Source organism: Colobus angolensis, unplaced genomic scaffold (genome assembly GCF_000951035.1).
Source record: "Colobus angolensis palliatus isolate OR3802 unplaced genomic scaffold, Cang.pa_1.0 Scaffold576, whole genome shotgun sequence".
NCBI lineage: Eukaryota > Metazoa > Chordata > Mammalia > Primates > Cercopithecidae > Colobus > Colobus angolensis.
In genome coordinates, this window is record NW_012119332.1 from 316,573 (window position 1) to 327,368 (window position 10,796).

The following is a 10,796-nucleotide window of genomic DNA, read 5'->3' on the forward strand; positions in this document are numbered from 1 at the left end:
ACTAGATTTCAATATATGAATGTTGGAAAGACACAAACATTCAGACCATAGCAGTCTATAAAAAAGAATAATATACCATAAAAGTGTAAGAGTTAGTCTATCTATGTCTGCAGGGTTCTTTCAATATTTAAAAAGCAGTTTTGCTGGACTGAGCTGGTTGTCTTCTGTTATTGTGGCGGTGACTCACTTCATCTGAACTTCTTGATACTTTTGCTTCTGGAGGTCGTATTTCTCTAAGATCTTCCAGAAAAAAAGTCTTAAAGCCACCTTAGCCTTTTTTCCAGTCCACCTCTTAAATTTTTTCCTCCTCTTCCCCAATAATAACATGAGTGCAGATCCAGCTTGTCCACAAAGCCTGCCTTGCTCCGAAGCATCCGACTATAAAGACTCTTCACCTACACCTGTAATTTGTGGGCCTGAAGAAAACTATCCATCCTTGCAAATGTCTTCTGCTGAGATGCCTCACACAGAGACTGTCTCTCCTCTTCCTTCCTCCATGGATCTGCTTATTCAGGACAGCCCGGATTCTTCCACCAGTTCCAAAGGCAAACAACCCACTTCTGCAAAGAAGAGTGCCACAAAAAAGGAAAACAAGGTCCTGGTCAAGAAACAGAAGACCAGAACTGTGTTCTCTTCCAACCAGCTGTGTGTACTCAATGATAGATTTCAGAAGACAGAAATACTTCAGCCTCCAGCAGATGCAAGAACTTTCCAACATCCTGAACCTCAGCTACAAAGGTGAAGACCTGGTTCCAGAACCAGAGAATGAAATCTAAGAAGTGGCAGAAAAACAACTGGCCAAAGAATAGCAATGGTGTGATTCAGAAGTCCTCAGCACCTACCTACCCCAGTCTCGACTTTTCCTACCACCAGGGATGCCTGGTGAGCGTGACTGGAAACCTTCCAATGTGGAGCAACCAAACCTAGAGCAATTCAACCTGGAGCAACCAGATCTAGAACATCCAGTCCTGGAGCAACCACTGCTGGAACACTCAGACCTGGTGCACCCAGTCCTGGAACAATCAGGCCTGAAACATTTCCTTCTATAACTGTGGAGAGGAATCTCTGCAGTCCTGCATGCAGTTCTAGCCAAATTTTCCTGACTTGGAGGTTTCCTTGGAAACTGCTGGGGAAAGCCATAATGTAGTACAGCAGACCACTAGGTATTTTAGTACTCCACAATTCATAGATTTATTCCTGAAGTACTCCACAAACATGCAACCTTAAGATGTGTGAAGATGAGTGAAGTTGATATTACTCAGTTTCAGTCTGGGCACTGGCTGAATTTTTCCTCTCCCCTCCCTTCCCTCATAGGATTTCTGTTGTTTGGAATACGTGTTCTGGTTTCCATTATGCCTACCCAGTCAATTTGATGGAGGGTGGGAAATGCTTAGAGCCTAATCAGAGAGGTTTCTTTCTTTTTTCCTATTAGATCTTCCTGGAGAAAAGACATTTTAATAACCTTGGCTGCTAAGGACAACATAATAGAAGCTGTCTCTGGCTATAGATAAGTAGATCTAATACTAGTTTGGATATCTTTAGGGTTTAGAATCTAACCTCAAGAATAAGAAACAAAAGTAGAAATTGGTGTGATGAAGGTATATTCCTATTGTTTGGGATTGGGCTTTACTTATTTTTTTTTTTTTTAAATATTGAGTCTGGGTGCAGTGGCTCATGCCTGTAATCCCAGCACTTTGGGAGGCCAAGTCAGGCAGATCCCCTCAGGTTAGGAGTTCAATACCAGTCTGGCCAACATGATGAAACCTTGTCTCTACTAAAACACAAAAATTAGCCTGGTGTGGTCTCAGGTGCCTGTAATCCCAGCTACTCGGGAGACTGAGACAGGAGAATCACTTGACCCCAGGAGGTGGAGGTTGTAGTGAGTCGAGATAGAGTCACAACAATCCAGCCTGGGTGACAGAGCCAGATTCTGTCTCAAAAAAATAAATAAATAAAATAAAATAAAAACTCTACTGAGGTGAAGGGTGAAGGACTGAGGTGAAGGGTGAAGAGTTAAGCTGTAATACACTTCGTTGACTTCCTCAGCCCTTTATGGCTCTGTTTTACTATATCCCATATTTTGTTGGTTATGCTAATATTTGTGGAAAGAAGTCTTGTATTTGCTGTGTTACAATGATATCAATACTACTTTGGCTGGTTTAAGTACAAATGAATAAAACAACCATTTTTTCTTTAAAAATATTTAAAAAGCAACAAATGTAACATCAATGGGCTAAAGAAGAAAAACTGTATGATCATATTAACTGATAGAGAAATAACATTAAACAAAACTCAGTAACTATTAATAATAAAAACTCTCGGCAAACTAGGAATACAAGGAAATCTGATACAGAGTGTCTACATTATACCTACAGTTGACATGATATTTAGTAATTAAAGACTGAATGCTTTCCCACGAAATTGGGAACAAATCAAGAATGTTCACTCCCTGTAATCCCAGCAGTTTGGGAGGCCGAGGCAGGCAGATCACAAGGCCAGGAGTTCAAGACCAGCCTGACCAACATGGTGAAACCCCATCTCTACTAAAAATACAAAAATTACCCTGGCATGGTGTTGGGTGCCTGTAGTCCCAGCTACTCAGGAGGCTGAGGCAGGAGAATCCTTGAACCCGGGAGGCAGAGGTTGTAGTGAGCGGAGATTGCACCACTGCACCCCAGCCTGGGCAACAGAGAGAGACTCTGTCTCAAAAAAAAAAAGAGAAATATATATATATATACATATACAAATAAAATTAAAAAGAATGTTTACTCTTATCTCTCTTTTTGCTGTTGTTGTTGTTGTTGTTGAGACAGAGTCTTGCTTTGTCACTCTGGCTGGAGCACAGTGGTGTGATCTCAGCTCACTGCAACCTCCATCTCCCTGGTTCAAGCGATTCTTCTGCCTCAGCCTCCTGAATAGCTGAGATTACAGGCATGCGCCACCACACCCAGCCAATTTTTGTATTTTTAGTAGAGACGAGGTTTCATCATGTTGGCCAGGATGGTCTAGATCTCCTGACCTCGTGATCTGCCTGCCTTGGCCTCCCAAAGTGCTGTGATTACACACTTCAGCCACCATGCCTGGCCCTTATCACTCTTGTTTCTAGCCATCACAATAAGGCAAAAGAGGAAACAAAAGAAAGCAGATTGTGAAGAAAGAAGTAAAATTGTCCCTATTTACATGTGAAATGATGATCTATGTAGGAAATATCAAGAGATATACAAAAAACTTATTAGAACTAATATGGGAACTCATCAAGGTCACAGGACACAACATCAACACACAAAAATCATTTGCATTTTTCTATAGTAATAATGACCATGTGGAAATCAAAATTTAAAACACAATATAATGTACAATCACTCAAAGAAAATATTTAGTTATACATGCAAGAAAACATGTATGGTTCTGTAGGCTAAAAATTACCAATGCTAATGAAAGAAAACAATGAAGATCTGAATAAATAGAAAGCCATTTGTGTTAGTCCACACTCGCATTGCTATAAAGAACTACCTGAGACTGGATAATTTATTTTAAAAAAGAGGTTTAATTGGCTCATGATTCCATAGACTGTACAGGAAGCATGTCTGAGGAGGCCTCAGGAAATTGGCAATCATGGCAAAAGGTGAAGAGGAAGGAAGCACATCTTACAAGGCCAAAGCAGGATGAAGAAAGGGTGAAGGGGGAGGTGCTACACACTTTTAAACAACTAGATCTTGTGAGAACTCACTCACTATGACAAGAACAGCAAGGGGGAAGTTTTCCCCCAGGATCCAATCACCCCACTACAAGGCCCCTTCTCTAACATTAGGGATTACAATTTGACATGAGATTTGGGTGGGGACATAAATTCAAACCATATCATTCTGTCCTGGATCCTCTCAAATCTCATACACTTCTCACATTGTAAAATACAATAATCCCTTCTCAACAGTCCCCCAAGTCTTAACTCATTTCAAGATTAACTCAAAAGTCCATAGTGCAAAGTCTCATTTGAGACAAGGCAAATCCCTTTCACCTACATGAAAGTCTGTAAAATCAAAAACAAGTTAGTTATTTCCAAGATACAATCAGGTACAGGCATTGGGTAAATACAATTATTCTAAAACAGAGAAATCAGGCAAAACAAAGAGACTACAGGCCCCATGCAAGTCCACAACACAGCAGGGCAGTCATTAAATCTTCAAACTCCAAAATAACCTCTTTTGACTCCATGTCTCAAATCCAGGCCACACTGATGCAAGGGTTGGACTCCCAAGGCCCAGAGCATCTGTTCCCCTGTGGCTCTGCAGGGTACAGCTCCCTCAGCGGCTTTCATGGGCTGGCATTGAGTCCCTGCAGCTTTTTAAGGTGCATGGTGGAGGCTGTCAGTGGATCTACCATTCTGGGGTCTGGAGGATGGTGGCTGTCTTCTCACAGCTCCACTATGCAGTGCCCCAGTGGAGACTTTCTGTAGGGGATCCACCCCACATTTCCCCTCCTCACTGCCCTACTAGAGGTTCTCCATGAGGTCTCTGCTCCTGCAGCAGACTTCTGAATGGACATCTAGGTGTTTCCATACATCCTCCAAAATCTAGGTGGAGGCTCCCAAGCCTCAACTCTGTCCTTATGTGCACCTGGAGGCCTAACACCATGTTGAAACTGTCAAGACTTACAGCTTGCACCCTGTGGAGCAGTGGTCTGAGACATGTCTCGGGCCACTTTTAGTCATAACTGGAGTTGGAGTGACTAAGATGCAGGGTGCAGTGTCCCAAGGTTGAACAGGGCAGCGGGCTCTGGGCCTGGCCATGAAACTATTCTTCCCTTCTAGGCCAGGCCTGTGATGAGAGGGGCTACCACAAAGGTCTCTGAAATGCCTTGAAGGCATTTTCCTCATTGTCTTGGCTATTAACATTCAGCTCCTCTTAATTTATGCAAATTTCTGCAGCTGGCTTGAATTTCTCCCAAGAAAATCAAATTTTTTTTCTACCACATGGTCAGGCTGAACATTTTCTAAACTTTTATGTTCTGCTTCCCTTTCAAATATAAGTTCCAGTATCAGATCATCTCTTTGCTCATGCATATGACCATACGGTGTTAGAAGCCGTCTGGCTACATCCTGAACACTTTGCTGCTTAGAAATTTCTTCTATCAGATACCCTAAATCATCACTCTCAAGTTCAAAGTTCCACAGATCCCTAGAGCAGGGGCACAATGTTGCCAGTCTCTTTGCTAAAGCACAGCAAGAATGACCTTTTTTCTAGTCCCCAATAAGTTCCTCATCTCCATCTGAAACATCCTGAGCCTGGGCTTTATTGTCCATATCACTATCAGTATTTTGGTCACAACCATTCAACAAGTCTCTAAGAAGTTCCAAACTTTCCCTCAACTTGCTGTCTTCTATTGAGCTCTACAAACTGTTCCAATCTCTGCCCATTGCCCAGTTCTAAAGTTACTTACAGATTTTCAGGTATCTTTATAGCAATGCCCCACTCCTAGGTACCAATTTTCTGTATTAGTCCATTCCCTCATTATTATAAAGAAATACTTGAGACTGGGTAATTTGCAAAGAAAGGAAGTTTAATTGGCTTATGGTTCTTCAGACTGTACAGGATCCATGGCTGGGGAGGCCTCAGGAAATTTACAATGATGGTGGAAGGCAAAGAAAAAGGAAGCATGTTTTACAAGGCCAGAGCAGAAGGAAAAGAGGGTGAAGTGGGAGATGTTACATACTTTTAAACAACAAGATCTCATGAGAACTCACTCACTATCATGATAACAGCAAGGGGGAAATGCACTCCTAAGATCTACTCACCTCTCACCAGGCCCCTCCTCGAACACTGGGGATTACAATTCAACATGAGATTTGGGCGAGGACACAAATCCAAACCATATCAGCATTCTATGTCCATGGATTGGAAGACTAAACATTCTTAAGATGGCAATACTATTCAAATTGAGCTAGAAATTCAACACAATTCCTAACAGAACCCCAGCTAAGTTATTTGTAGAAATTGACAAGCTGATCCTAAAATTCATATGTAAATTCAGAGACCAAAATAGCCAAAACAATTTTTAAAAAGACGAGTAATAATGGAATACTAGTGCTTCTCAATTTCAAATTTTACTACACAGCTACTGTAGTCAATGCAGTGTGCTACCTGCATAAGGACAGACATATAAAATTTTTAGTTCTGAAATAAACCTTCATATTTACAGTCAATGATTTTCAACAAAAATGCCAAGACAGTTCAATTGGGAAAGAATAATCTTTAAAAAACAGTGCTAGGACAATTGGATAAACACACATAAAAAATAAAGTTGAACCCCCTACTTCACACCATATATAACAATTAACTCAAAATTGGTAAAATGTAAGAGCTGAAACTATAACACTCTTAGAATAAAATATTAGGAGTAAATCTTTGTAACCTTCTATGAAGCAATGATTTCTTAGATATAACACTATAAGCAAAAGGAACAAAAGAAAAAATAGGTAAACTGGACATCATCAAAGTTAAAAGCTTTGTGCTTCAAAGGATGCTATCAAGAAAGTAGAAAGGCAACCCATAGAATGCAAAAATACATTTGTAAAACATACATCTAATAGGGGACTTAAATCTAAAATATGTAAAGAAAATTTTAACATCAACAATCAAAAACAACATAAGTAGATAAAGGATCTATATAGACATTTCTCCAAAGAAGATATTTAAATGGCCAATAAACATATGGAAAGTTTCCCAACATTATTTTTTATTAGGGTATCATAAATTAAAACCACAGTGAGATAACACTTTACACCCACTAGAATAGTATCTTAGTCAATTTTGTGTTGCTATAAAAGAATACCTGAGACTGGGTAATTTACAAAGAAAAGAGATTTATTTTGCTCACAGTTCTACAGGCTGAGAAGTTCAAGGGCACAGCCCTGGTTTCTGATGAGGGCTTTTTTGCTGCATTACAACATGGCAAAGAGGGTCAAAGGGGAAGCAGGCACCTGTGAAGACAGGAAAATCTGAGGGACATCCTGACTTTATCATAATCTACTCTCACAGTAACTAATCCATTCCTACAAGAACTAATCCAGTCTTGCAAGAGTGAGAACCCACTGCTACGAGAATATCACCAAGCCATCCATTAGGAATCAGTTTCAATTACCCAAATACCACTCACCAGGCCCCACCTCCCAACATCACCACACTGGGAATCAAATTTCAGCATGAACTTTACTAGAGACAAACAAACTATATCCAAACAATAGCAGATGGCTACAATTTTAAAATGATAAAAGTAAATGTTAGCAAGAATGTATACAAATTGAAATTCTAAAACATTGCTTCCAAGATTGTAAAATGGTGCAGCTGCTTTTGAAGACTGACAGTTTCTCAAAACATTAAACAGAGTTATCATACAGATCATATAGATATAGATAGCTCTATTTCTAAGTATTTACTCAAGGTAATTTTGAATGCATGTTTACACAAAAACTTCTTCATGAAAAATACAGCAGCATTGCTCATACAGCCAAAAAGAGAAACAGATATTTACCAATTGATGAATAGTTAAATAAAATGTAGTATATCCATATAATGGAATATTATTCAGCTTTAAAAACAACAAAATACTGACACGTGTTACAATATGGATGAAACTTGAAAATACTATGCTAAGTGAAAGAAGCCAGACAAAAATCATTAAATATTGCATGATTCCATTTATATGAAATGTCTAGAAACGGCAAATTTATAGAGGAAGAGAGGAGATTAGTGGTTTCCTTGGGGTGAAGTGATATGGAGGAGTAGGATTGGCAGTGGTTTCTCACACAAATGACTCATAGTTTGTTTTGGGAATAATAAAAATGTTCTAAAATTGATTTTGGTTATGGATGCATAATAAGTACCAAAAGCTATTAAATTGTACATGTCAGGCTGGGCGCTGTGATTCATGCCTGTAATCCCAGCTCTTTGGGAGGCCAAGGTGGGTGGATCACCTGAGGTCAGGAGTTCTTGACTAGCCTGGCCAACATGGCAAAACTTCATCTCTACTAAAAATACAAAAATTAGCCAGGCATGGTGGCATGCTCCTGTAATCCCAGCTATTCAGGAGGCTGAAGCAGGAGAATCGCTTGAACCCTGGAGGCAGAGGTTGCCGTGAGCTGGGATCATGCCACTGCACTCTATCCTGGGTGATAAGAGCAAAACTGTGTCTCAAAAAAAAAAATTGTACATGTCAAATGGGTGATTGTGTACAACAAATTATATTTCAATAAAGTTGTTTTAAAGAAAGTAAACATGGTACTACCGTAGACACGGCAATTGCACTCTTGGGCATTTATTTAGAGAAATGAAACATGTTCACACACACAAAAAAATGAACACATTAATTAGACACAAATGTGAATAGCAGCTTTCTTTGTAATATCCAAGAATCGGACTCAACCCAGGTCCTTCAATGGGTGAATGGTTAAACAAACTGTGGTACATTCACACCATATAATACTACTCAGCAATAAAAATGAACAAATGACTGATACATGAATTGCCTATCCTGGACATTTTATTTAACTCGAAACATGCAATATGCAATCCTTTTTGTCTGGCTTCTTTCACTTAGCATATTTTCAAGGCTCATCCGTATTGTAACATATATCAGCACTTTGTTCTTTTTATGGCTAAATAATATTCCATTGTATATATCTATATATATAACACATTTTGCTTTTCCATTCATTAATTGATTTACATTTGTTTTTACTTTTGACTGTATGAATAATGCTTCTGTACTATTTGTTAATAATATATCTCCAGGTAATTATACTGAACTTAAAAATTAAAACCAAAATGTTACATATTGTATAATTCCATTTATTTAATGTTTTTAAAACAAATATTTAGAATGAGAATAGATTAATAGCTGCCAGTTGTTTGGGACAGAGACCAGAGGGAGGTGGGTGTGGTTATTAAAGAGTAACATGAGTAATTCTTCTTATAGAACTGTTCTGTATCTTGACTGTGGGGGTGCACACACAAACTTACATATGTGCTAAAATTTTATAACACTAAGTACACACATACAAATAAGGCTAAATAAAATGGCGAAGTCTGAATAAGATCTGTGGATTGTATCAATATCAATATTTTGGTATCAGCAATGGGTCTGATTTCTAGAGAGATAGCACTGTCGTGTCTAGTCCTGGCCCTCTGATTAAATCTCCTTAATTTATGGGACTTTATGCTTCCTTAAAGGGCCAGTGTGGAGGGGGTGAAGGCAGGTCAAAAGAGTGTCTCTGGTCAGCATCAGATAGCTTTCCTGTGCTTTGTTGTTCGTTTGTTTGTTCGTTATGGAAGATGTATTGTTTTGAACATTGCACCTGTCTGGCATCAATGGGCCCTGCTGACTGACCCTCGTGGCTTTGAATCCTTGGGTGAAAGTAAACACAGCCTTTAGCTCTGGGATGAAGCTGGAGCCTTTGAGGGATGAGTTGCCTTACGTTTTTAATTACTCAACCAGACAGCTTTTCCTGCCCTCTTCTACAAGTAATCAGTAGGGAGCATAATTTTCTAAATCCTTTTCATGGCTCTGCATACACTTACCTGGTATGTGCTCCTCTACTGCCGCCTGTGTTTTTGGAAGTAATTCCATTTAGAGAAGAGTTAGCCAAAGTGGATCCACAATGCCCTACCTTCAGGTACATCGGGTTGTGTCAGCCACCTCACTTTACCCTTCTGGCTCCCCAAGGGGAATTTACTTATCCAAGTCCACTTCTTCTCTTCCTCCTCTTTCTCTTCAGTGATAGTCAGAATGGTTCTTGGATGGCAACAAGGCCATGTGTGTTGATACAGGCCAAGGCAGACCACATGAATGCCAACAACATCAAAAACATTTAGATGGCTGGATACATTTTGTATCTCAATACTCAAATCTCAACTACCTCAATAGGAATGGAAAGAAAGTATATACAATAAGTCACATTCAGGGTAAGGTCATCTGAAAAACATGTCCTTTGACTAATTCCACTGCATTCTTCAAATCTCTCAAAAGACTGATTTAATTTTAAAGAAACATGTACTGGGACCCTGCTATTTGCAAAGTCCTGCCATAGACACCATGGAGGATAAGAAAAAAACTAGTTTCTATTCTTAACGCACAAGCAGTTGCAAAAGCTAAAATTAAACTCAAATTAAGGAAGAAATCAAATATATGACTAAAAAAAAAAAAGAAAATATTCTGAATGGTTAAATCCATGCATCTGTGTGCATACACATACACCATAAACAAAGTTGGCAAATGGGATGGAGGGTATATTTAAATTATCTTTAACAAAGGATATATTTCATGAATTATATAAATAATTATTTTAAATCATAAAAAAAATCAATTCCTCAATTTAAAAAATGGCAAGGAACATGGAAAGGCAATTCAAATGAGAACAAACAAGAGTAATCAGTACCCATGAGAAAAAGCCATTTATATTTTTAAAAAATTTTTAAATTTAAATATTTAACCTGTTAATTCAGCACCTAATAACATAAAAGAAGATTGTTAGAATTAATCACATGGAAATACAAATTAATACAACTTTTTGATGTATAAATTAACACAACAGTTTGGCCATACACATTAAAACTTTAGGTAGGTTGCAAGCAAGATGGCCAAATAGGAACATCTCCGGTCTGCAGCTCCCAGCAAGATCAATGCAGAAGGTGGGTGACATCTGCATTTCCAGCTAAGGTACTCAGCTCATCTCATAGGGAATGGTTAGACAATGGTTGCAGACATGAAGGGTGAGCTGAAGCAGAATGGGGCATTACCTC

General features: G+C 38.9%; 1 pseudogene; it reads left to right on the forward strand.

The window, feature by feature from the left end:
* The first annotated feature begins 325 nt into the window (after positions 1-325).
* On the forward strand, positions 326-1,236 carry LOC105526106 (annotated as a pseudogene).
* Positions 1,237-10,796: the final 9,560 nt, after the last annotated feature.